The 26,149-nt window shown below is 44.2% G+C and overlaps 2 long non-coding RNA genes across 2 annotated transcripts; one reads left to right on the top strand and one right to left on the bottom strand.

The window, feature by feature from the left end:
* Nucleotides 1-2,421: 2,421 nt before the first annotated feature.
* On the top strand, nt 2,422-25,664 carry LOC103890024 (uncharacterized). The gene is made up of 4 exons (XR_008522968.2): nt 2,422-3,247; nt 4,746-4,812; nt 18,623-21,127; nt 21,876-25,664. It is a non-coding gene; the product is annotated as an uncharacterized LOC103890024 (long non-coding RNA).
* On the bottom strand, nt 10,280-19,464 carry LOC112132283 (uncharacterized). Its single transcript, XR_002914092.3, has 3 exons — nt 18,805-19,464; nt 13,326-13,703; nt 10,280-12,143 (listed from the first exon to the last, which is right to left on the bottom strand). It is a non-coding gene; the product is annotated as an uncharacterized LOC112132283 (long non-coding RNA).
* Nucleotides 25,665-26,149: the final 485 nt, after the last annotated feature.

Raw genomic sequence — 26,149 nt, 5'->3', positions numbered from 1 at the left:
TGCTTTGCAAGTGTCTCTGGCAGGTGGTGCAGTGCATGGGGGAGGGCCCGCAGTCTGTCCCTGGAGGCTCAGCTGAGTATCTCTGGCTAAAGCATCATCTCAAAGGCTTGAGAAGCCTAAGCTCCAGCCCCCACCCCTTCTTGAGCTGATTTCTCCCTCCTGACTCATGTCTGCTGCCTCATTTGAGTTACTGTGCAAATGTTTAGCCAAGAAGCCATACCAGGCCGAGTGCCTATTTATGACCACCTCAGGAGTTTACAGCCCAGGCACTGAGGCAGCATTCCATGCCTAGCCTCTGGTCAAATAAGGACAAAGTGAACCACGCCTTCCCTTCTTGGCAGTGAAGCAGGGGCAGTTAGAATGCTGTGTGCTGGGTGCAAAAGCCTCCCCCGGGCAGGGCCAATTCTTTCCTAGCTTCCCAATGACCTTGCAGTTGTAGGACCATAAATTAGAAGAAAAGAGTGTAGAATATTTGTGACATGACTCAGGATGCTGGGGGAGAAGAGGGCTGCTTGTTTGGTTCCCTTTCTGGGCTTCTGTAGGAAGTGGATTATGAATTCTCATTGGTCTAAGAGAAAAAGCACTTTTGCCATTGTGCATGTCCTGTTTGTCAGCAGGGAGCCTCGTAGAGAAAAACCCTCGAAGAAGGGCACGTAACAATGCAGTCTGAGACACACACATGTGTGCACACACATATGCACACATGCCCAAAAAACAACCCAAAGGAATGCAGACACAGCTACCATCCTGGGAGAACGACCACGGCAGACACCAGCCTCAACATGAGGATTTGGAAATAAAGGTGGCTGGGGTAGGGTTTCTTGTTTTAAGAGACTGAAAGTGTGCTTGCAATCAACCAAAAAATTGAATTTGTTCTCTGCAAGCCTTCCCTCTTAGCCTTGTCAGGGAACACAAAAGCTCCCCAGACTCAGCTCCTGGCCAGGAGGAGTTGCAATCCGATGTGGTGGTGGTGGGCTGGGGAGGTGTACAATTACACATAAAAGCGTTCATTGACAATTCAAGACCAGAAGAATAGCAGGGATAGTCAGCACTGTGGGCAGGGTCTGGTGACGAGATGGGTCAGACTCTTCCAGAAATTCTGATGTTTTGCTGCTCTGTTTGCTTAACAGGTGATAACCTACTGTCTAAGCAGCTAGACCTCCTGTGTGCAAACCCCCAGGGAGCAGGGTGTCTGGTGGAAATAGTGTCAGCCATGACTGTGCCATCCGCTAGCCCTTTCCCGGAGCTCCAGTTCTCTGTAGAATGGGCCTCATGCTACCAGCTCTGTGTACCTGAGGGGGTGGCTAAAAGGAGAAAGCTAACAAAATAAGGGGCAGCATGGTGCTTGGCACACCGTAAGTGTTTTACAAGGCATTGGAAGGTGAGAAGGTAAACGATCTTCTGTGTCCTCACAGAGGACCCTATACAATAGCACTCAGCAAATATTTGCATGATCGTGATGGTGTGGGCTTTAAATAAATCCCCCCAGGGTGGGGAGGGAGGATGCTTCTTCATAAGATAAATATTTATAGCTACAGTGAAAGAGCAGAAGGAAAAGGAAATAGGCCATGGGGCTCCCTAGGCTTCCCAGAAATATCTCCGTATCTCTTGGTCCTTTCTTTTGGAGGCGTTTCTTTATGTTCTATCCTCTCCACCCACTGCCCTTCTACCTGCTGCACCCACTCTCTTGTCTTTGGGAAAGTTCTTTCTCCCACTCTCCTTTCTCAGCTGTTCCCAGGGGTCTGAGAGTCCCCACTCCCGCCCAGCTTGGTAAGGTGAAAAAGACTTCTTCTGGGGGAGCTGCTCCCCTACACTTTTTAATCAGCTTCCATCCGGTGCTGTTGGTTTCAGAACACACATGCTTTCTCACTGACACACGCGCTTTCACAGCTTGGATAACAAGGCTCTGCCTCCCGCCCTTCCCACCCTCGGCACTGCCTGCTCTCCCCTTCCCCCTGCCACATGCACAGGGTCTTTCTAGAGAACGGCTTTCAGGACCACTAGGGAAGTCCCATGTGTCCTTAGAGGCAGTTGAGAGGCCACATAGCTTGCATGTAGCTCAGCCCCTGGCAGGCAGTGTGGCTGCCATGTAAATTGCTTGCGTATATGTCAGGGGATACATTTGTAAATAACCTTTTTTTAGGGGAGGAGGGTAGAAAGATGAGGAAACAAAGGACAAATGCAGGAAGGTGTTCAGCTCAGGACCACACTTCTTCATTGTTCATTTCCAAATGAGATGGCATAGCTCTGTTAGTCCATAGGGGCTGTGTCTGGCATGAGTCAGCAACCAGTACAATCTACTGCCAGTTGATTAAATTAGCATTTGTTATAAGCCAGAAAGGGAGGGAGGGATGTTGTGTGCAGAGATAGATGGAGAATGAAGAAAATCTTCTTCATGCCTTTTGAATTATTTATGGCCTGGAACTTTACATGCTACAGCCTAACCGGACTTGATAGAGAGAGGCTGGGAAGAACTCTCTCTTCCCTTAAAGTCACAGAGCACATGCTTGGGTCCTTGGGAGGACAGGAGCATGCTAAGAATGATGGACTATAGTGGAAAAAGTGGAGCTCTCTTCATTTTATTATGACCTTGAAAACAGGACTGTTGCATAGAAATCCTGCTGCCATTAGGCACAGGAAGACAGATTTCTTAGCAACCTTTTGAGCGACGGACGTGAATGTGTGAACGCATTTCACTTTGATTTTGCCGAGTGGTAACATGGGATGACTGTCAGATCAGTGGACAAAGGATAGGTCTCTTCGATCTTCGCCTCTGGCTTTCAGCCAGATGGGAGAGAAACAAAAGACTCCAAAGCTGCTGCTCTCCTTCCCCCACCCTCTCCCTCCTCCCTCCTTTTCTCTCCTCCTGCCTTCACCGCCTTGGATGGAGTCTACTAACTACTAACTGCTCTTACATTTTGGGAAATCTTGTCTAATTGTTCAGGGTGTAAAAATGCAGTGATTTTATCTCAGAAAGGGGCTCTTCCTTTTGGGAGATGTGTGAATCCAGAAGAGAGCAATCTCCATGCTGGGGTGTCTGCCGCAGGGAGTTGGGCAGTGTGTGGATGTGAGTGTGCAAGACACCCAGTGTGCTCCGGCTGGGTACCAGGGCGGCCTGGTGGACATCTTTTGTTCTTGGCTCTTCTGACTGCCGGGAGCAGCAGGATAGCCCACATGCCTGCCCAAAGGAGCTGCCGCTGTTCATCATCGAGATCTGAGGCTTTTGTCTGTGAGCCCCAGTGAAGAGGTAAACTGTTGGTGTCCTGCTATCGACTCATAGTCTGCCTCCAAAATAGCTTCAGGATAGCGCTCCTGCTTTTCAGCTGAACTGCTGCCTGTGGACCACCTTGTTATCCAAGGTTCTCACTGAATGGAAGCCGTCCAGAGGCATGTGGCTCTATCCCGAGAGATACAAGAAGAAAGGAGTAAGGGAAGAGTGGCCGAATGAGGGAAAGACAAAAGCAGCCTGGCAGATGACAGGGACTAGAGTCAGACAAAGAACTGGGATGTGTGCTTTGGCAAAAAAGCAGGCAGGGCAGTCATTTCCTTGCTTCATCACTGCTAGCTAAATTTACCCATTTTATATACATATAAAATAAACTGTGTCCAAGACTGACCCTGTAGCAAGAACTTGAAATGAGTCATTTCTTCCAATCATTAGTATAAGTCCTACGTTTTTACTAATGCATAAATGAAACCAAGCAGGTGGTGTCTGTTGCAGTCCTGGGAGATACAAATGAGTAAAGGATGAAGACTTACAGATTGACGATGGAAAACAGGATCACAATGTTGAACTTGAGTGTGGGGTTTCCCCAACACCAAGAGGGGATCCATGTACCCCAGGCCATGGGGAAGGGTTTGATTCCTACAGCTCAGATACCATGTTCTGCCCACTTCTCCCTTAGCTATGCAAAGAAGGAAATTGAGGTCATTTTCATAATTTAGGCAAAACTTCCCTTTCCACTTGAATTACTGAGATATTTCGGGCAAACGCAGATTTCAAAAAGAAATTAAATAGCAAAATTTGAGTTTGGGAACTCATTAACAAGCAGTGAGACTTCCTGTATTGCATCAATTATAAACAATTTGGAGGAAAGAGAGGTTGCTTTTTTTCCTTTTAAAGAAATTATCTGGAAAATTACCCAGGTCTTTGCTTCCTCTTTTTAGATGAGATCTGGACAGGCTGAGTTAAAGACAGTCACCTCATTACGATGGGTTTAGATGATAAAACCAGGAGAAGAAACCAAGAAGCCCAAACTGCCCTCTGGATTTCCTCCAACTAGCCTTGCCTCTGATGAGTCAGTTCATCTCTCTGCACTAGTATCTTACCACCCCCACCCCACACACTGAAATGGAGCCAACTTGCTTTGCCACTTTTCTACTTCATAGGAATGCTCTAAAAATTAATATTCACTGTGAAACTAGGAAAGCCACAGAGGAATGATCCTATCTCAATATGAAGCATTATCAGTTTTGTTGTGCCTGCCACTCTCAGTTGGCATTGATATATTGTTCAGAATCTCTCTAAAAATCTCCATTCTTTTTCTGACCCCAGTGACCACTAATTATGGAAAACAATATACTGGACTATATTCAAGAAAGAAATATTTTGCCTGTTCATCAACTCAGCCAATAGGGTTTAAAGTGACTCTGATCATGTTAAGTGGCTCAACGAATGTACTGTATAAGCTATGTACTATTGAAGGAGCTTTAGCTGCTGCAAATCTTATCCTTCCTCCCTCCAGGTTTTCTTTCGTGTTGAAATTGGTATGGAGACGTGGATGGAGATTTGAGTCTTAGGAATTTGGGAAGGTGAGTCATGCTGAGAAGCTATGTGACTTTACTCACTAAATATTTCTAGAATGTCTCCTCACCCTTCCATCCCTAGTCCTCCATCTAAGTCAGGCTCTTATTATCTCTTGCCTGGATGTTTGAAGCAGTCTTGGGACTGGTCCTCTGGACTCCAGTCTTATCCGTTAAGCAACTCTCCCCACTGCTGTTGAGTCTATCCAGAAAGCAGGCTTTATCACATTGGTGCCGCCATTGCCCAGAAAATATAGTCCAAGCTCTCCAGACGGAGGGACTTACATGTCCTGTTAACATCTTAGCTCCCTGTGTCTCTAGCTTCAGCTCCCTCCAGTCCCTGCCTTACAGATTTGTATTCAACACCGGCAAACTGCATATGCTTCCCCTACGTAGACTGCGCTACTTTTTGCCTTTGGATCTTTGCTTGTGCTGTTTCCTCCGCCCACAATCTCAAAGCAAGCAGACAGAGCAAACAATGGAGCATCAATAGCTCCTCATTCATCCTCGGGGTCATGTGACACATACGTTGTCTCCTTTCTCCCCTCCTGTGTATTTGTCCAGGGTGGTGGTCTCCTCTCCTGAATTCTCACCCCTGTGGTACCCTGGGCAAGTCTATCATTAAGCTGATATGTAAGGTTCTATGGATGTGTATACATGCTTGTCCACCCACTAAACAGTGAACTCTCTGGAGAGAGATAACTCTCCTCTGGATCTTGAGCAATATCTGGTTCAGGAAGGAGTCCAATATATCGTGAAATACATGCTTCTTAAACAGCTTCCATGTGTAAGGCAACTATGTGCTTGGTGTTTGGGGAATGTTTCTAATACTAAGTTGTTCAAAGAGAAAAACTGTCTAATAAGTATGTCAATGTATACTTGAGTGAATTCTTTATTTTTCTTTGAATGAATGATCCAGATTTATGCAAATAATTAGTTGGGGGGAACCCTATGTCAACAGCAGGCCATCTGGCAGTGTGATGTCATGGCAGGTTGCTTCTCTTTGCTGCCACCATCCAGGAGCCTGGGGCTTTCTTGCAGCTATGGCCTTGAGTGTAGAGATGCACCCGCCCCCCTTCTCTGGAGTTCTCTGCCTTGTATTCTGTTGCCATGGGAACAACCCACTTTCATTCTGGACTTGCTGCATGGGAGAGGGGAACCCTTTACTACAATGGTATAAACGATGAGGATTATTTAAAAAATAAGTTGACAAGGTTAATCATCGCCACATGATACTAGTGCCACAGTTTCTGATTTTGTGAGACTATAGTTTGTTAGGTGTTTCTGGCAGTACTGAAAATAGATTAGCTGGAAGAATAGAAGATTTGATATACCCTTTGTTTAAATGTCTAACTGCCTCTGTGCCTGTGGTGATTCTATTTTTAATGCAAAAAATATTTTTATTCTCTTGAAGTATATGCAAAACCTGTTTTCAGTCAATCCAGTGTACCAAAGAAGGGAATACAATTTCTAGAAGGAAGGCTGAATGATCTTGCAAGGTGCGGAAGGCTGGGATAAACAAAGATACTAACACCTGTCTAGGACTATGACAAATCTGCTCAAATCTGTTAAGAGATTATGTGGAAACATAGTAATGTGTCATTTAGTTACTTTTTTGGAAGAGAGTCAGTTAAAAAAAAGAGAGAAATGGCTTGCAGACTTGCTTTTTAAACACCTTTATATATTCAGGTGACCAAGTGCAGATATATACTGCAGGAGCCTAGTTTATTGTTCAGTGACTACAGAAGTCTAACAGAGACATTCCACATGCTCTAAGCAGGATGTTTTCATCTGGCTCTGTGAGCCTTGCCTCCTCGTAGCTCAACATCTCTCCCTTTTTTCCAGAGAGATCAGGATTCTCTTTCTAGGTGGAATGAGCTCCCCCTTGGACCTAGGCTGAGTTCCTTCTGTCTCTTTACCCAGGCAGCATCTCTCTCTCCTAGTTTCCAGCTTTTACCCTCAACACAGATTGAGGACTCTGGTTTATTTGAGACGCAGATGTCTGCTGAGTGTCACCATGCAATGGCGTGGTCCCCTGTCCCTTGCCTCCTCCTGATGCCTGGGTTCCCCTTTCATCAGATATACCTTGCAACACAGGCCCATTTGTCTTCTCTTGGAGGAGCAGACAAGATTCTCATTTATTCACTCACTATCCGCTATTACCATCTCACAGAGGCACACAGCGTGTGTGAGTATCGTTACACCAGGGACGTCATGTGTGGGGGCACAGGCCACAGAGGGGTAGGGATTTGATTGGCAGGCTTATATGTGACAGAATTAATCAGTAGATAGTTTTTCTGCAAAAACAAAGATGATCCTATGCTTACCAGGCATCACTCGCTGCAGCTGTCTTGGGCCTGGCCCTGCATGGTCGGGGGTTGTTCATTTTTAGTTCCTGTGACTCAACATGTAGCCATACCCGATTGGACTGGAGTGGGGGGCACCTCATGGGCTGATCCAGTAGGATTTTGTCGACTGGGATTCTGTACTAAGAAATCTCAATGAGCTAATGAGCAATGGGAGGTTGGAACAGTCACAGTGGGCCATATCCAGGCTGAGAAGCTAGGAGTAAGTAGAAGCTACACAGAGCATAAAGAGAGAAAAAGTAAGTCAGTGACCAAAACAGAACAGAGCCGACACACACAAAAGGGGAAATGGAAATGCTGAGAGGGAGAGAGGGAGGTGGAGGAAAGGTAGACATGTGGAAGGAGGGAGAGAGGAAGAGGGAGAATGGTGGGAAGATGGAGGGCAACAGGGAGAATCCCTAATCTACTTCAGTTCCATTCAGATTCCCCTGGGGTAGCTGACTCGTACTTTAAGGAGCGTTCCTTGACACCAGCCATTGATTCAAATCCCAGCTCATCACTTACTAGCTGTGTAACCTTGGGCAAAGGCACTTAACCTCTCTGTACCTTAGTTTCCTCATCTGTAGAATGGGGATCAGTACAGTATCTGCCTCTTAGGGATATGGTGAGGAACAAACAAGTTAATACACATAAAGCCCTTACAAAAACATCTGGCTCAGCTTGCTGCACCATGGCTCACAACTATAATCCCAGCAGTTTGGGAGGCCGAGGCGGGTCACTTGAGCCCAGGAGTTCAAGACCAACCTGGGCAACATGGTGAGACTCCATCTCTACAAAAATTTTTTTTAAATTAGCTGAGCATAGCTAATTAAAGGGAAGCTGAGTCAGGAGGATTGCTCGAGCCCAGGAGGTGGAGGCTGCAGTGAGTCATGATCATGTCACTGTACTCCAGCCTGGGCAGTAGAGTGAAACCCTGTCTCTCTCTCTCTCTCTCACACACACACACACACACACACACATACACACATACACACAACAAACAAAAAAACACCTGGCACACTACATAAGCGTGGTCTATTTTTACTACTGAAGTTCTTGGTTTCAATAGAATCTCTCTCTTACTACCTCATATAAATCCTGATAATAGCCCCCACCCCCAACCCCAGTTTAAACTGAGTACATTTGTGGGTATCTGTTCCTTATGATCAAAACCAGCTTAACCAGAATACTTCAAGAATACTTCCTAAATTTTTGAAAGTAAAAAAAAGTCATATTTTCTTTTGAATTTTATAAAGTTAGGATAAAAAGAGAAACCAAGCATGTGCCTTGTGGGAACAGAAATGAGTAGAGTAAAAGAAGAGACTTTCCAAATGTGTACATTGTCAAAACAAGTTATCACTAATTTGGGCAAACAGGGTGGGGCAGCTTCACCTTGCCTTTCCCCAGGGCTACTTCCTGGGGCTGAATGCTGCATAGGCAATGTTTTCCTTTATGGAAGGTTCTTCTCACTGCTTCTGTATTGAACGTGTGGAATTGAGGTTTTGCTTCCCTCAGATGTGTTCTGTTTCATTTATTCCCTGAGGCTTGAGGTCTTCTCTCCATTTCTTGGCAAATGTGGGATTTCTGCATCACCCACCACTCCCCAGCAGTACTCACCCCGTGTAATTTTGTTGCAAGTGTTTACAAGCATTGGCAACAAAGTTCCATGTTGAAATACCAAGAATAAAGCCCATGGAGATGGCCCACAGTGGTTAACATTGTCCCAGAAAGCAATTTTGTCTTTTGGAAGACCTGTGGTTGCCTTCCTGACACACTGACTGTAGGAGTTGGCCAGGGCTGTCTAGCAAAAGTTCCACAGACTGGGCAGCTTAAACAACTGGAATGTATCATCTCACAGTTCTGGAGGCTAGAAGTCTGAGATCAAGGTGACAGAAGGATTGGTTCCTTCTGAGGGCTGTGAGGATGAGACAGTCCTGTGCTTCTCTCCTGGCTTCTAGTAGTTTGCAGGCAATCTTTGACTTCCTTGGATACTGCTCCACCACTCTGATCTCTGCCTTCATTTTCACACCATGTTCTCCCTGTGTATGTGTCTCTGTCCAAATTTCCTCTTTCCTTAAGGACATCTATCATAGGAGATTAGGACACACCCTGATAGCCTCATCTTCATTTGATCACCTCTGTAATGACCCTATCTCCAAAAAGGGTGCATTCTAAGGTACTGGGAGTTAGAACTTCAGCATATCTTAACTGAGGGGAGAGGAGGATACAGTTTAACCCAATAACACTGACATATTTGAGAATTGAGTACCAAAATGACTTTTGGGGTTGCCAGTTTGGTGACGGGGCTTAAAGCTGTTTGCTGATAATGGAATATTTGCGAAGTAAGTCCAGTGGCTATAAAAATTGTGAATCATACCCTCATTGCTTACCATTCTCTAGGCTTTTGTATTTTCACACTTTCTTGGTTTTTATTCTGTACTGGTCTCTGTTAGGATTCTCTGCTGGACCTCTAATGTGCACCTTCGCAGTGTTCACTATCTCAGTGTGTAATGGCACCTCCATCATTCCATGGCTCAAGTCAAATCCTACGAATCCTTCTTGATCCCTTGCTTTCCTCAGCTCCCTCCTATGTGCAATCCAGCTTTAAATCTTGCTGGCTCTTACTCTAAGATATATATACAGTCATGCATTGCTTAATGCTGGAGACATGTTCTGAGAAATGCACTGTTAGGTGATTTAGTTGTATGTACGTCATAGAGTGTACTAACACAAACCTAGATGGTGTAGCCTACTACACACCTAGGCTATATGGTATACAGCCTATGGCTCCTTGGCTACAACCTGTATGGCATGTCACTGTACTGAATGAATGCTGTAGGCAAATGTAACACAACAGTAAGTATTTGAGTATTTAAACACAGAAAAGGTACGGTAAAAATACGGTATAAAAGATAAAAAATGGTATACCTTTAAAAGATAAAAGATACCATGAATGAAGCTTGCAGGACTGGAAGTTGCTCTGGGTGAGTCAGTGAGTGAGTGAGTGGTGAGCGAAGGTGAGGGCCTAGAACATTACTGTAGACTACTGTAGACTTTATAAGTACTGTACCCTTAGGCTATACTAAATTTATTTTTAAAATTTCTTTCTTCAAAAATAAATTAACTTTAGCTTGCTTACAGTGACTTTTAACATTTATTAACTTTTTAATTTGTAAAAACTCTATTGCTCCTTTGTAATAACACTTAATTTAAAACACAAACACTTATACAGCTGTGCAAAAGTATTTTCTTTCTTTATATGCTTATTCTATAACCTTCTTTATTCTTTTGTATTTTTATTTTTAAACTTTTTTTGTGAAAAACTACAACACAAGCACACATTAGCATAGGTCTACACAGGGTCAGGATCATCAATATCACTGTCTTCCACCTCCACACCGTATCCCACTGAAAGGTCTTCAGGGGCAATAACATGCATGGAGTTGTCATCTCCTGTGATAGCAATGCCTTCTTTAGAATACCTCCTGAATGACCTGCCTGAGACTGTTTTACAGTTAACTATATTTATTAAATAAGTAGAGGGAGTACTCTCTAAAATAACGATAAAAGTATAGTATGGTAAATGCATAAACCAGTAACATAGTCATTTGTTATCATTATCAAGTGTCATGTACTGTACATAATCCTATGTGCTATACTTTTATAGGACTGGCAGCATAGTAGGTTTGTGTACACCAGTATCACCACATACATGCGTGTATGCATTGCCCTGCAATGTTCCAGCAGCTACGAGGTCACTAGGTGATGGGAATTTTTCAGCTGCATTATCATCTCATGGTACCACTATCATATATGTAGTTCAGCATTGATCGAATGTCATTATGTCCCCCATGACGGTACCTGGCACCTCCTCACCTCTCACCGTCTCTGTGGCTACCGTGGCAGGCCAGGCCACCCTGGACAATTGCTATAACCTCCTAAATGGTCTCCTTTTACCACTCTTGTTATCCAGTACTATCCCTCCTGGTGCTGTTCAAAATAATGTAAATCAGCTCTTGTTCCCCCTCCCCACTTTGCTTTAAATTCTCCAAAGGCTCTTCATTGCCCTGAGAATCAAACACAAGCTCTTTACTCTAGCCAACATGACCTACAATGACCAGGCCTCTGCCTACTTCCTGCTACTCCTCATATAAAACCCTCCAAGCCCATTTTCTACCTACTTTAGGGCTCACACTAGCTGGGCTCTCTTTTTAGAAAACTATTCTTTCAGATGTTCCATTGGCTTCACTCCTTGTCACTCAGGTCTCAGCTCAAATTTTGCCTGTCCAGAGCTGCCCTCTGATTATGCAACATAAAGCAGACTCTCCCATTCTCCCTGTATTTCCTATCATATCTTCCTGATTACTTATCATTCTGTCACTCATCACGGGCCATGGTCACTGTCTTCTCCTCCCACTAGACCAGACCCTGCGTAACACTGGGTACATTGTCCTGCTTGTGCAGTTTGTATCCTCAAGGCCTAAAACGGTGTCTTGCACAATTGGAGCATCAGTGAATGCTTGGTTGTTGGATGAATGAATGAAGAATTCATGGACAAAACATGAAAAGAACTTGCAGTTAGAATATATACTATAAGTCAGACATGGTTCAAGGCTTTGTTACTAGGGTTTCTTTTGATCCTCAAGAAATTCCTTAAGGTAGGTATTGCCCCCATTTTAAACAAGGAAATTGAGGCTCTGAGAGATTAATAAGGAGACTGATCCAATAGCTCATAAGTTGTTGAACTGAAGTTGTACCTGATCTCCGTATACTTTCTCCTATGACACAAGCTGGGGGTGACAAGCACATAAGATAATACATTCAATTCTTTAGAAGTAAGAGTGTAAGCAAGTTACTGGAAGTACTGAAAACAATGTTATTTAGTTCTGGATCAACTAGGGAAGATACCCTTTTAGACTTAATCTTCCTGTAACAGGAGAAATTAATTAAAGATTGAAGATTTCCATAGTAGACGGCATGTTCAGAGCAGGTGATCTGAAATAGAAGAAAATTTGAATTTTAATGAAAAAAGTTATCAAAAGGAAAAAAACTGGAATATTTTTATTACCCTGTTATGGGATTCAGCACCAAGAGGCACATTTCAAGTCAGGAGTCAGAGTGTGTACAGAGATGCTCTGTACCTCGCATGGTGCCACCTGGGCATGGGACTATGGAGGAACTGAAAAATATTTGTTGAATGAGTGAATGGAGAGAATTAAAGTATAAGTCTATGTAGACATCCCTTCTCTCTTCCCATGTTGTCTTTACTATTAGCAGAGGTGGGGACTGGCGACTTCATGTGGCTAGATGGCTGGAAACCAGGCAAAAGACTTCCCACCAGATGCATGGGCAAGCCCTGGTGCTTAAAGTGTGTGGAAACGCCCCCACCCTTTCCTGGTTCTTACTCGCTCACCTACATGCACATTCATTCCCCTTATGCCTGTGAAGGAGCAAGACTCAACACGTTACTTTGAAAAGATTGCCAACTCTTTCCTATTATCCTCTAATGGCCCTGCATCAGTCTTTTGTTGGTTGTAGTTACATTTGGGGAGAGCATGATTTAATCCATGATATATTGCATTCTTGGTGATAATGAACTATAAAGAATGGGGTCCTATTGTAATTTATTTCAATAAATTTCAAATTACTATCTAGAAGTACTAGGAATAATCTCATGAATAAAAGAAATAAAAAAGGAATTTATGGGATCTTTACATTCCCTAAGGAAATAATTCAAATACCAAAAGAAGAAACTAAATTTAGGTAATAGAAAATCAAGGTGTTTAAAGGAGAGCTGTTGTTTTACAGTATCTGAAATAATTACTTGGGATGCAATAAAAAGTGGTAAGGGTGTCTGCTTACAGAGACCCAGTGTCACAAACCAACACAAGCATTAATGGAGAAAATTATCCAGGTCAAAACAAATGAGGTCATTCAATTTACAAAGGACATAAAAGACAATGGAAAAGATCCTTTATGTACCCAGCAGAAACACCAGGGGAAGCTCTACCTCTTGATTAGATGTAAAGATGGCAGGACAGATTAACACCGAAAGACACATTTCAATGGGAAGCTGTGTTCACTTTGGGATCCTAGAGCAGGTTTCCCAGGCCACAGACTGCAGTGGAGATTTGCTTACAGGTGACTGGGGGCAGGGAGTTCTCTGGGGAACAATACCTGTTGGGGAGTGACGGCAGCAGGACTAGGCGGAGGGGAAAGTAAACTGCGATGCAGCTGCAGCAGAGGCCTCAGCACCCCACCAGGAGCTGCAGAGCTGGGATGGTTTTCCAAGAGATCCTGAATTCAGGCAAGATGGGTACAACCTTTGTACCACACTATGGACTAATCACTTGGAATGTGTGCTGCCCCCAGGGTGGGGGCACATCCTAGAGCAAGGTGGCTTTTTTCAGCAATGCCTGGGGAGCGACTCAGCTGTGAGCCGTCAACAGCTAACACTTCTGGCAGATGGGGGGCTGCGTGGCTCAGTCCTGAAGAGGGGGTGGGAGTTAGGCCATGCATCTCTGTGTCTATTCTGCTGGAACCAGCACCAGGAGCCTGAAAGAAAGAAGATGGTAGAATGTTGCTTAGTGTAATCTATTTTTAAATGTGATGCTCAGTTGACCTTCAGCTCTTCCCTGAGCCACTACAATAGCCTTCCTATAGCTCTCTCCACTTCCACCCCTGGCTCCCTTCAGACTGATGATGAAACAATCTGAAAACATAAATCTAGTCCTGCCATACCCCTGCCTCATACCCTTCAATGATTTCCCATCTCACATGGGATAAAAACCCAGCTCTTTGACATGCTTTTAAAGCAGGGTTACCTGATAACTTATCGTGCAAACCAGGACACTTTTGAGAGTGAGAGGAGGCCCTATCTATAATTGTACAAGGACAAAGGTCTAAACCAGGACTATTCTTGGCAAATTGGGATGTATGTTCACCCTACCTACAAGGCATCTGAGAATATGGCCACCTTTCACCCGTGTTTCAGCCTCTTCCCAATGTCCACTCCCCTTTGCCTTCCATTAGATCCTGGAGCAAATTAATCTCTTTCTCACCCCAGGGCCTTTACTTTTGTCACTTCCTTCCTCCTCTACTTCTCCCTCCTTTATTCTTCAGGTCACAGCTCAAAATGTTTCTATTTGGAGAGTTCTCCCCAACTAGTCTCCATTGTGGTGCCGATTTATTCTATCCATAGTCCTAGCTACTATCTGAAATTACAATCACTAGATTTTAAGCCCCAAAAGGACAAGAATCTGCTGTCTAATCAGTGTGTCCCCAGGGATTAGCTAATGTCCTTCCATAGGTTTGGTATCAATATGTACAAAGTGAATGAATGAGGAGCTTAGGAAACTGTTCTGAAACAAAAATGTGTGTGTGTGTGTGTATGTGTGTTTGTCAATGAAATGCCCAAGACCACCACCAAAAGACAAACACATCACCTATATCAGAAATTATACAGGTGGCCGCTCACCCTCAAAAAGGTGGACATAGAGAAATGCAAAACATTAAGCAGTCAATTTGCAAACACCTAGAGGATCACAGGCTGCTGGATAACAACCAGCAGTTTAGTGATGAGGAGATACTGTCAGAACAATCTAATTTCCTTTTAAGACAGAGAGACCTTCATCAAAAGCGTTTATTAAGTGTCTGTCCGCAAACAGTCAGGAGGAGTCCATTGGAGGTGGAGAGGCTTGTGTTCAGCTGTGAAGCATCAGATTTAATATGTGTCTTGACTTCAACCAAAATCTGATTTTGCTTCTGTGATAATTTCCTTCCACAGGCCAAGCAGAATTGTTACCAAGTTAAGCTCAGTATAATTACCAAAGCCTTTAATTGAAAAAAAAAAACCATTATTATGATTAAAGGATGGTATTTGCTCAGGTTAAATGAGGTTAAATTTTCAGGGCTCTGCCTTGTAACACCTAACCATGTCCCAGAAAACAGAATTGTACTCAGATGAGCAAGTGAGTGGTTTTAGATTCCTGTGGAATGGTTACCAAATGCCCTCTTTTGAGAGAGGGTTCAGATGAAATCCTGAAAGTGAAACTTTTGATACTGATTCATGCACAAACATCCTGGTGAGCATTGTAGACTAACTGAAATGCCTTTTTAGGGGTCAAAAAGTCACATGCATCTTCCCTGATGCCACTGCCAGGTATTATAAACTTGACTTTTACAGAGACGATATTTTGGGTCAAGTTGACACAAACCCCTCCTGTCACCCAGCCATACAGACCCTGCAGATGTGTGAATTGAATACAAAGCAATTAGGAGATTCCACAACAATAAACACTTACAAAAATCTTAAAGGTGAGATCGAGGGAGATGAGACCATTGGATGTAGTGAAGGTTAAGCTTGTCCCAACTGTAGGGATGGCACAGGTACCAAAGAGCAGCTCGCCAGCCCACAAGTGAGATATCTACAGCTGAGAAGTCAGCTGCAGTCCAGGGATCTGGCCCTAGCCGTAGCATACTGTCCTATAAAGACCCCGAAGAGCAAGATAGGACCCCAACCCAGAGAAACTGGAGTTTGGGGAATGTTAAAAAAAAATGCCTCACATCTGTCCACAGGGGATAAGGTAGTGGCAGCCTGGACACGGGCACCAGCACTGATGGTAGGAAGGCAAATGGGATTCAACATTGCTCCATGTACCCAATGTTTGTTAAGAATGTATTTGTGGCTAGGTAATATCCTAGGTGATGGGATACAGCATGAACCAGACAGACACCATCTTTGCCCTCAGGGAGCTTATGGTTTCCAGAGAATTTAGATATTGATGAACCTGATGGGTCATTATATTTCTGGGCCTGCAGAGAGAGTCATGGAGTTTGGGGAATAACTGAACCAATGGGAACAAGGATTAAGTAGGGGCAGGGGTTGGTATTAACTAATCCCAGCTATCTAGAGTAGAGGCCTGTAAGACAGAGTCCAGATAATAACTTTACAATCCACTTTAGGTTCTGTGATTCATTATTGCCCTAAGGAAGGCAAAATGCGTTTGAATGTTTGCCAGATTCAATGATTGCAGCAAAATCCTTGTCCCCCATATCTGCCAGGAGCATTTAACACAATGGACCACGGCCTCCTTCTTGCCCATTCTCCTCTCTTGGTCTTGGAGACCTCCACATCTGTCTCTCACTTTACTGGCAGTTTCTTCTTCATCTCCTTTGCTGGTTCATTCTCAACTGCCCAACCCATAAATGTTGGAATGTCCAGGTCTTTGTCCTGGGCTCTTGTCACTCCTAATTGCTGTCCTCCAGTGACCTCATCCAGTCTAAGATTTATGCCAGTGACATCCAACCTGTTCCTCCAGTGCTGACCCCTTCCCAAAACACCAGGCCTGCTCCTTGTCCTAACAGGCACCACAGACTTGAATGTCCAGTCCCTAAACCTGCTCCTCTATGAGTTTCTTGCATTTCAGTTCATTCAGTTACTGGACCAAGATCTAGGGGTTACCCTGATTCCTCTCTCTCCTTTGACTCCCACATCCAATTCATCCCAAGTCCTGTCACTTCTTCTTCCAAAACATATTTGATCTCTTAATCTCCATTGCTATAAACCTAGCTGAGTCTGCATTATCAGAGGAGCTTCCTAACTGATTCAGTTCCTCCACGTCTTCCCCTTAATAACCACTCTGTGCCCATCAGCCAGAGAAATCCATTTAAACATTAATCAGATATGTTACTCTCCTATTTTAAAAGTGATAATAGCTTGCTCAGTGCATTTAGCATAAAGTCCAAATTCTTTACGTTGGCTTAAACGCCCTGCCTGTTCTCTCCATTCCCTCCCCGCATCCCCTTTCTCACTCTGCTTTAGGCACAGTCTTCTTTCTGTTTTTTCAGACACCATAGTCCAACCTTGAGGCCTTGGCATTTGCAATTCCCTCTGCTTGGAGTGCTCTTCTCCGATTTTTACATGGCCCAGTCTACACTGACATTCAGATCTGTCTAAATGTTTCTTCAGTGTGGCTTCCCTGGCCACCAGACCAGTAATGCATGGTTATTCTTTATCATACAATCTTTTAAATGGTCTATATGTTGCTTACTAATGCTGACATTGTTATTATTTGCATGCTTATTTATTTATTTGTGGTTTGTCTTCATCCTTTAGAATGTAAACTCTAGGAGGGGCAGAGATATTGTATCCACAGAGCCTGGAACAATCCTGGTTATGTATATGGCAGGAGTCTAGTCAATCTGTGAAATAAAGTATCTGAATGCCCAACGGCTAGTATTACACCAACCTGTCATGAGTAAGTGTATCAGTCAGGTATTGCTGTGTAGCAAGTCACCCCAAAACTCAGTAACTGAAAACAACAGGCATTTATTATTGCTCACTAGCCTATTGACTTGGGCCAGGTTTGGGTGATTTTGGCTTGGCTTGCTCGTGCATCTGTGGTCAGCTGGCAGGATGGCTGAGGGCTGCTTGGTCTAGGAAGACTTCACTCATATGTCAGGCAGATGTTTGACAAACAGTGATGGTGACAGGATGACTGGGCCATATGTCTCTGTCATCCAGTAGTGTGAGCTTGTTTGCAGGGTAATCATGGGGTCTGAGAGAGAGAGGGCAGAAGTGCCCAAAACCTGTTGAGGCTGAGGCTCAGAACTGGCACATCATCCCTTATACCGTATTCTGTTGGTCAAAGTGAGTTCCAAGGCAGGCTTAGATGTAAGGGATGGGGAAATAGACTCTACTTATTTATGGGTACAAATGCAAAGTCACATTGCAAAGGTGTGGCCTCAGGAAGGGGCAAAGGGCTGAGGGTATTTTTGCAATTAATCAACCATATTAAGGATGGCAATAAAAGTGGTGACTTTTCATTGCCACATTCTCCTTCCCAGACCAAGGCATAAAGGGCATGTACAGGCCCAGAAGTACCTTTTCCTCCACAGGAAAAGGGCTGGCCACGAGATACAGTGTGTTCTTGGTTGCACAGCTGTGGTGACTGGGGAATCGGGGGACCTGGTCCCTGCATGCACCACTGCTGGAGAACTGTGTGGACTCATCTGTGGCCAATGAAAGCCACAGAATCCCCAGTCCTTCCTGATACTCACTCACAAAGAGCCAGCACATGACTGAACATATGTATGTGTGTGTGCACGGTGGGGCCTAACACAGGTGCTAATACCCCTGTTGAACATCCCCCAGAGAAGGCAGCAAACACCAGGCCTTCTTTTAGCACCAGATGGCTCCCATTTTGCAAGTATCTGGTAGAAAACAAGGATAAATCAAAGTTCCAAAGTTCTCTCCCTTCCTCTCTCCCTCCTCCCAACCTCCCTCTCTCTCTTAGAAATGGGGTCTCACTCTATTGTCCAGGCTGGAGTGCAGTGGCACTATCACAGCTCACTGCAAACTCAGTCTCTCCCGGGCTCAAGTGATCCTTCCACCTCAGCCTCCCGAGTAGCTGGGACTACAGGTGTGCACCACTATACTCAGTTAATTTTTTATCTGTCTCCTCTTTGAATAGAGCTCAAGTGATTCGAATGAAAAGACCTTGGCACAGACCTGTTAAGGAAGCTCCATATAAAGTGAAGAAAACAACATGCTCAGCCATGTCCTTGCCTTCTGCGCACGGTAGTGCATTCACTGCCTGAGAATTCAAGGCTAAAACAAAAAGAGGAGCTTTTGTTCCAACGGATAAGTACTTACCTTTTTCAAAAAATGCATAAGCTGTCCTGGGTGTTTAGCAGTTATTCGCACAGCTTTCCAAAGACTCACAGCATTTAAAAGCTAACCCTACAGACATTCAACAGCTTCTTCCAGGTCCCACCACAGTGGAAAAGAACTCCGGTGTCCTGGCTCCCTGTCCAGCTCTTCTCTCTCCCCTTCCAGCTGCCATTTCAGCTTTAAGAAGTTCATTCTCCACATTCAGATGCAGGCAAATGCGTTTGACTTGAGCATATTGATTTCAGGCAGGTGAGAGTGGATGTAGTGATTCAGCTTGACAAATATTTAGATCAGTTAAGTGTCCTTTAGAAGCACTTGAACTCAGTGTTTCCTTTCCCCGACCATTTCACTCCACAACCTACCTCCCCAGCATCAAATATGCAAATTCTTTCTAAATTTCTTGTACTGAAAAAATACTTCTAGGCCCTAGCTACATGATATCTCCACTGGGAGCCCTGTCCTTTCCATGCCCTGAGAAAACCGGATCTAAAGCAGATTTAAATGACTCAGCAGTAGGACTCAGGTCTCTGTCTCTGCCTGCTAACTTGGGGAGTGCTCCAGCCTTAGGGGCTCTCTTGCAGTCTAACATAGGAAAGAAATTATCGATGGCTCCATTCCCCAGCATTTGAGACTTTTCTTCCCACAGACACATTCCTGAGGACACCAGTCATGGGTAAAGAACTCCACTGGGGTCAGCGTTGGATCCCACTAGGCAGTTTAGGACTTGTAAGTAGAGTAGTGTGGACTTGGTGTTCCCAGAGCCTCTCACTCATGATTCATGGCTCTCCACCCCAAGCATCGGAACTTGCCCAACTTCACCACAGAAGGAAACAGACTGTAAGCTTGGAGGGCCAGGGAGGAAACCAGAGGCATGTGTGGGAGGGTTAGAAACATGAAAAGATATTTACAGTAAGGTTTGCTTGTCATCCTCTTGGACTGGGGGTGCATAGAGTACAATAAGACCCCATGTGAGTATGTTAGATGATAAGGCTCAGGTTGGATGGGTGTGTAGAGTAAAGGCTTTGCATCACCTTTGCCAGGGTGAGGGGAGTCTATGGATAGCACAGGGGACCTTGATGATGGGGTGAGGGAGCCCATGTGGACATAGTGGTCACCAACTACTTCCTAGTTCTCTACATGGGAGAAAGAGCCCTTCTCTGTAATCATGGAAGCTCAAGTTCTTGATGGTTCAGAGGTTAGGGACCTCTGATTACTAGGACAGAGCAGAATAGCAGGGCTGGTCCTGGTAGATCAGACATCTCATGACATCCTTTAAAAGGGACTAGAATATTCAGAACTCTGGTGTAACTAAATCATCCTCAAGCTTTACCAGCAGGTGAGCAAGGTCCCATTGTATTTGGTACTCACACCCCCCCAATTCTGTAAAAGTTTGCCAACTTTCCCCTCCATCCCCCACACCCTTTCACGAAAAGATATGCCTAAGAGTTCCCAAGAGGCATCTAACATAGGCCTGCATGTCAGCCCACTCTTCTGGGCTGAGCTGCTGCACTGTTGCTGGCCTTGATGGCTGAACCTGATCTCTGTCGTGGCACCCACCACTCTTTCTCAAGCCTTGATACCTTGGCAGGCTTTGGCAAAAAGAGGAGAGCTGTTCTTCCTCGGCATTGTGTTCACTTAGCAGGGGTCCCACAGCAGGGTTGCTTGGACCCCAGAGTATTGTAGGGCTTAATAAGACCAGCCCTTTCATCTCACACGCTCTATCCTTTCTCTCACTGGTGCACCCACGTCAGATGTCTGAGTGGGGAGTGCTCGAATATCTGCCACCAGCTTGAGTCAGAACCCCAACTTCCCTCAGCTTTTCAGGGTCAGTTACTGAGTCTGGTCCACACTCCAGGGTCTTTTCCTCACGGTCTGGTCTTTTTCAGGTGCCTACCTTTCCTCCCTGCAAACTGCCTTGAGTTGCCTCCCCTTCTCCCTTCCTTCCTGGTCTGTCAGAGGCATCTTGTCTGGGTGCATATTTGAACCCCATCAGTAGACAGAAAACATGTATTTCCTTGAGGGCCCCTCAGACCCCAGGTACAAACATTGAAGTAAATAACAGCAGGGATGGGGGTTCTGCCTCGCTTCACCTGCCAGCCATGTGCAGACCTTGTTTCTGTCCAACTGAGACTTTAGCGAGTGCTTCATTCTGGTTTGTGAATGGCTTCGCAGTGTCTGTCACTGTGTTCACAGGGCCACCGGGGTTGGCTGAGTCAGAATACCAGCCACGTGGCATGTCCCATGGGGCAAGAGCTGTGCTGCCCATGGGAGCCCAAAGAAGGAGCACACTGAGGACCAACACCAGGTAGGCCTTGCCCAAACAGGAGTCTAAAGAAGTTGACCAAAAGAGCGTTGCAGATCTAGTAGTTTAGAAGTGGTGCCAAGATAAGGTCAGATTCCGAGTGTATTTAGATCAACTAAATGGTGTTTGAGGGTGGCTGTCCTAACCACCTGCAATTGTTCACTACTCACCTGTACAGGTCAGATTGTGTCTGCCAGGCAGATGGACCAGGCTGGCTTGAAGGACCAGGGCAGATTACATACCCCAGACAGGTGTTATACAGTGGTTAAAGTTCCTCCTTGTGTTTAAAGGATTATTTACAAAATGTAAAAAGACCCAAAGACTTTAATTCCTTCATAATGTTGGGATTAAAATCTCAACTAACAGTAGTCTAACTGGATTGGAAATGGGGAATTTCCTATAGAAATTTGGTTCTTTTGAATTCCAGCTGCATATACAGTAGATTTTTTCCCCCTATAAATGAAAGTGTATGGCAATCTGGGTATTCTCTTATTCAAGTAAAGATAGTAGTAAACTAAATATTTTTTAGTGGGAGGATTGCTTTATATTCTGCTTTTTCTGCTGTTGTTCACTAGGGCTTCTAATACAAATGTAGTATCACCCTCAGCTCTTCTCATAATACCTGTTGTGTGTGATGATGTGGGTGCTTAGGGGAACACGATAGGGGATCTCTTGTATTTCAGGGGATGCAGGCATGAGTGGATGGCCCAAGGTCAAATAATGAACTGAAGTTCATTATCTCTGTTTCCAGCTCTGCAGATGAGCAATATCATCACAACTAACCAATCGATTAATTATTCATTCAGTCATTTAATGAGAAGCTACTGTGTACCCATCCCTTTCCTTGGCCTTCTGGACAATTAGACGTGGTGCCTGTCTTCAAATTGCTCACACACCAGTTGGAGACACAAAAGTTACATGCAGTAAGCAACAATCCCTAAATGCTCAACAGCTCACCAAGCCTGAATGGAGAGGAAGAGACCTTCGTGTGGCCTGGAGTGAAAGAGCAGCTTTAGGAAGGAGTGGCATAAAAGAGAGAACTTAATCCAGCAGTTTTTCTTCCTCTATGCCCAGATGGTATTACATGTGTTACTGGCCAGTGTTGGGTACCAATGGCACTGATGTGGTCACTAAGGGACCCTTGGTACCAGGGCTGGGACAAGGGTGGGGAAAGCAAGACATCTAGGCCCTTCAAGAATGAGCACCTCCCTAAATGATGTGCCTAGGTTGTCCCTCCCTGGCCTCTACCTAGTCCCAGTATGCTTTCTCTGCCTCTCTCTATTTCATTCTCTAGCTCCATCTTCTTTTTATTAGTGTTATTTTTTCTCCCGCCTGGTTGTTTTTCTCCATTCTTTCTCTTCTGTTTTTTTTTTTTTCTTTTCCTTTTTACTAGTCTACTTCTAGTACTCTTCCAGTGCCCCTCCATGATCCATTCCAGATGTTGCTGTATTCTTATGTAGACTGGTGCTAGAGGTCATGGGGTGGATGTAAACAATGTCTGCAACCTGCCTTAGCATTGTTATTTTTAATCTTGTGATAACAATAGTACTGACACATATTACAAGTCATGTCTTTGGATCTAGTTTCTGAGAAAGCCCAAGTTCTTTTTATGAAAGAACACCCATGTAAAGGAATGAGATGATCTAAGTTACATGAAGAAATTAACTGCAACAAAATGAGATTAATACATTTGATATTCTTGGCCAACTAATGCTTCTAAACATCTTCCCTTCAGAGCATAAGCTCCTTGCTCATCTTATTCTCCACAGACCCCTCTCCATTGGATCTCTAGCACCTAGAATAGAGCTGGGTATACGTGATGAGGTGCTTAATACGTGTTTGTCAAATTGAATGTCAAATTTTAGGAGTTTAAAGAGTGTTTTCAAATGGGGAGAAGCCGAGACACAAATAATCTCAGGAATGGGGTGAAATTATTTAACCAATTGGAGATGAAATTCGAAATGGAAATTATGACATGACTCAACATCCTCAAGCCCTGAAATAATAATTAGCACATAAAGTTGGTCTGTTATGGACTTTGTGTTGTGCTCCCCGCAAAATTGGTATGTTGAAATCCTAACCCCCAATGTGATGGCATTGGGAGGTGGAGCCTTTGGGAGGTCATTAGGTCACAAGACTGGGGCCTCATGAATGGGATTAGTGCCCTCATATGAAGGATCAGGAGAGAGCTTGCTTTTCCTTTTTCTGTTCTCTACTTTGTGAGGATACAGAGAGAAGACAGCTGTCTGCAAACCAGAAAGAGGGTCCTCATTGCACTTCATATCTGCCAATGGATCCTTGCTCTTGAACCTCCCAACCTGCAGAATCATGAGAAACAAACATTGTGTAAGCCACCCAGTCTACAGTAATTTGTTCTAGCAGACCGAGCTGACTGAGATATGGTCTCATCACGTCACCACTTTTAACCTTAGTCTTTCTATCTGTAAAGTAAGTGAGTTAGAGAAATCATTCTAGAAGATGTTTCTGCTTTAAAAAAAGTTCTTTTATTTCCTTTCCAATGTGAAGTTTGGGTGATCCCATTGTAAATGACTACATTTGATTTTGGTTTTGAATTTATTGTCTTTCTTCCCACTTTTCATCTCAGGTACTTAGTGCTGGTACATGCTTTTGATCACAGCCTCAGAAAATAGAACAGTGTGTGGCATTGGGAGTTTGGGCCTTTGCTTAGGAGCTTTGAAAACAGAAGTAATTTTCTTGTCTGCACGTTCACAGTTTAAGCCTAAGTTCTTTAAGTTTTAGTCTGTATTAGTATTGGTTTCAAACATTTAATGTATGGATTATTCCTTTGGTTCCTGTATTCCTGCTTTCATAGGCATATTGACTTGTTAAATAATGAAAATTAACTGAACTGTAGCCTAAGAATCAGAATCTTCAGAGCTAAAAGGAAAAATGTAGAGTTTGGTCACATCCCCACCCTGCTTTCTTCTGGGACCCTCGGGGTAAGGTAGCTGGTATTTGGTTGACATGGTCCAGGTATTGAATAGATGTCCATGCTTTCCTTTTCTTAAGAATGAGGAAGTTGTCTTCAGATGCTGAAGTCGGAGTCTATATAAATAGCTGGGATATTACATCTGAGCAACCTTGGAGGAACAGTGTTCACCCTGCCTTTAGTTTTCTGCTAATGTTATCCAACATTCTTTCCCAATTTGGTCTCCTTCTTCCTCTCCATTTTGGCAGTTCCACTGGCCTTCTTTTCTAATCTAGAAATGGTGATAGGGATGGTGGCTGCAAACACCAGAGAGGAGTTGGCGGAGGGGGTAGGGGTGGTGGGGGGAGGCTATTCTTTGACGAGGAATAAAACAGAAGCCTAACTGTAAGGCCATCAGTTCACCCTCTGAGTGTGAGCAGCAGATGATAGCTTCAGATTATCTGGGAAGACAGTCACCTTTTAGAGCAGGAGTTGCAAACTGGCAGACCAGCAGTGAAATTTAGCCACAAACGTAATTGTTTAGCCAGCAAAGTGTTTGGAATATATTTTACAAAGGTCCACAGGTATTACCACCCCTAATGTCTTGTTCTGGACCTGACACACACTCATACAAATTGCTTGTCCCTTTGTGGGGAGTTTTCTTTTACAATCTGGAGTCTGATCTCAGATAAAACTTCTTCTCCTACCAAAAGAAGATCCACACCAACTCATCATCAGCTCACTTTTTCTCCATCTTTAGTTTAGGCCATATCAAAAACATTGATAACCATCTCTGTAGACAGTAACTGCAAAAATTGCAAAAATTAATATCCAGATTCACTATTAGAAATCGGCTGACTCCATGTTTTAGAGCCTCTTGTTCAACTTTTCTCTGCCGTGCTAGACACGTGACAAGCTAAACTCTCTCTGTGTTGGTCTTCACTGTGCTGAGCTCTGTTGGAAGCCTCTGGGAGCTCAGTGTGCAAAGGAGATAAGCCACGAGCATGATGCTTGTTTAATGGTTCTCTCTGCAGTGTCCTTGTTTTCTGAGCTCCTTCTTTCTTGCCCATTTCCTTGGCCTTTTATCATAAATTCCCTGTGTTATTTATATACCACTCTTGGCAGGATGGCCCACTGTATTCCTTCATTAGCTTGGTTTTATAAGGGAAAGGACACTAGGTGTCTTAGTCTGTTTGGGCTGCTATAAAAATACCTTAGACTGTGTCATTTATAAACAGAAATTTCTTGATCACAGAATTTTCTTGCTTCTGGAGGCTGGGAGGCCCAAGATCAAAGCACCAACAGATTTGGTGTCTGGTAAGGTCTCATTCTCTGCTTCATAGATGGCACCTTCTTGCTGTGTCTTCACATGGCAAAAGGGGCAAACAAGCTCCCTCAGGCTTCTTTTACAAAGTTACTTAATACCGCTCATAAAGGTGGAGCCCTTGTGACCTAATTATCTCCTAAAAGTCCCCACCTCTTAACCCTACTTCACGGAAGATTAGTTTTTAACTTGTGAATTTTGGAGGGACACAAACATTCAGCCTGCAATACCAGAGTACTATTTGATGTTTTCTCTCTGTCAGCATTTTGATACTCACATATACTGGAGCAACACTTTTTTTTTTTTTTTTGAGACAGAGTCTCTCTCTGTCACCCAGGCTGGAGTGCAGTGGCACAATCTTGGCTCACTGCAACCTCTGCCTCCCAGGTTCAAGTGATTCTCCTGCCTCAGCCTCCTGAGTAGCTGGGATTACAGGCATGCACCACCACAGTGTACCCAGTTAATTTGTTGTATATTTAGTAGAGATGAGGTTTCACCATGTTAGCCAGACTGGTCTTGAACTCCTGGCCTCAAGTGATCTGCCCACCTCAGCCTCTCAAAGTGCTGGGATTACAGGCGTGAGCCACCTCACCTGACCAAGCATCACATTTTAATAATTTCATGTAGCACCCTTTGGCCAAGCAGCTGTCCTCTCTTTCTGGACCCTACTTCATCACCTTACAGAATTCCATGGTGTCAAACGTCTCTGATGTCAGAGATTTGCCTACCCCAAAGAGCATTTTCTCCTCTTCACTTCTGTGTAAGAATCTGG

This window comes from Pongo abelii, chromosome 11 (genome assembly GCF_028885655.2).
Source record: "Pongo abelii isolate AG06213 chromosome 11, NHGRI_mPonAbe1-v2.0_pri, whole genome shotgun sequence".
Taxonomy (NCBI): domain Eukaryota; kingdom Metazoa; phylum Chordata; class Mammalia; order Primates; family Hominidae; genus Pongo; species Pongo abelii.
Note: the sequence above shows the minus strand (reverse complement) of the source record. Positions and strands in the feature narration are given on the sequence as shown.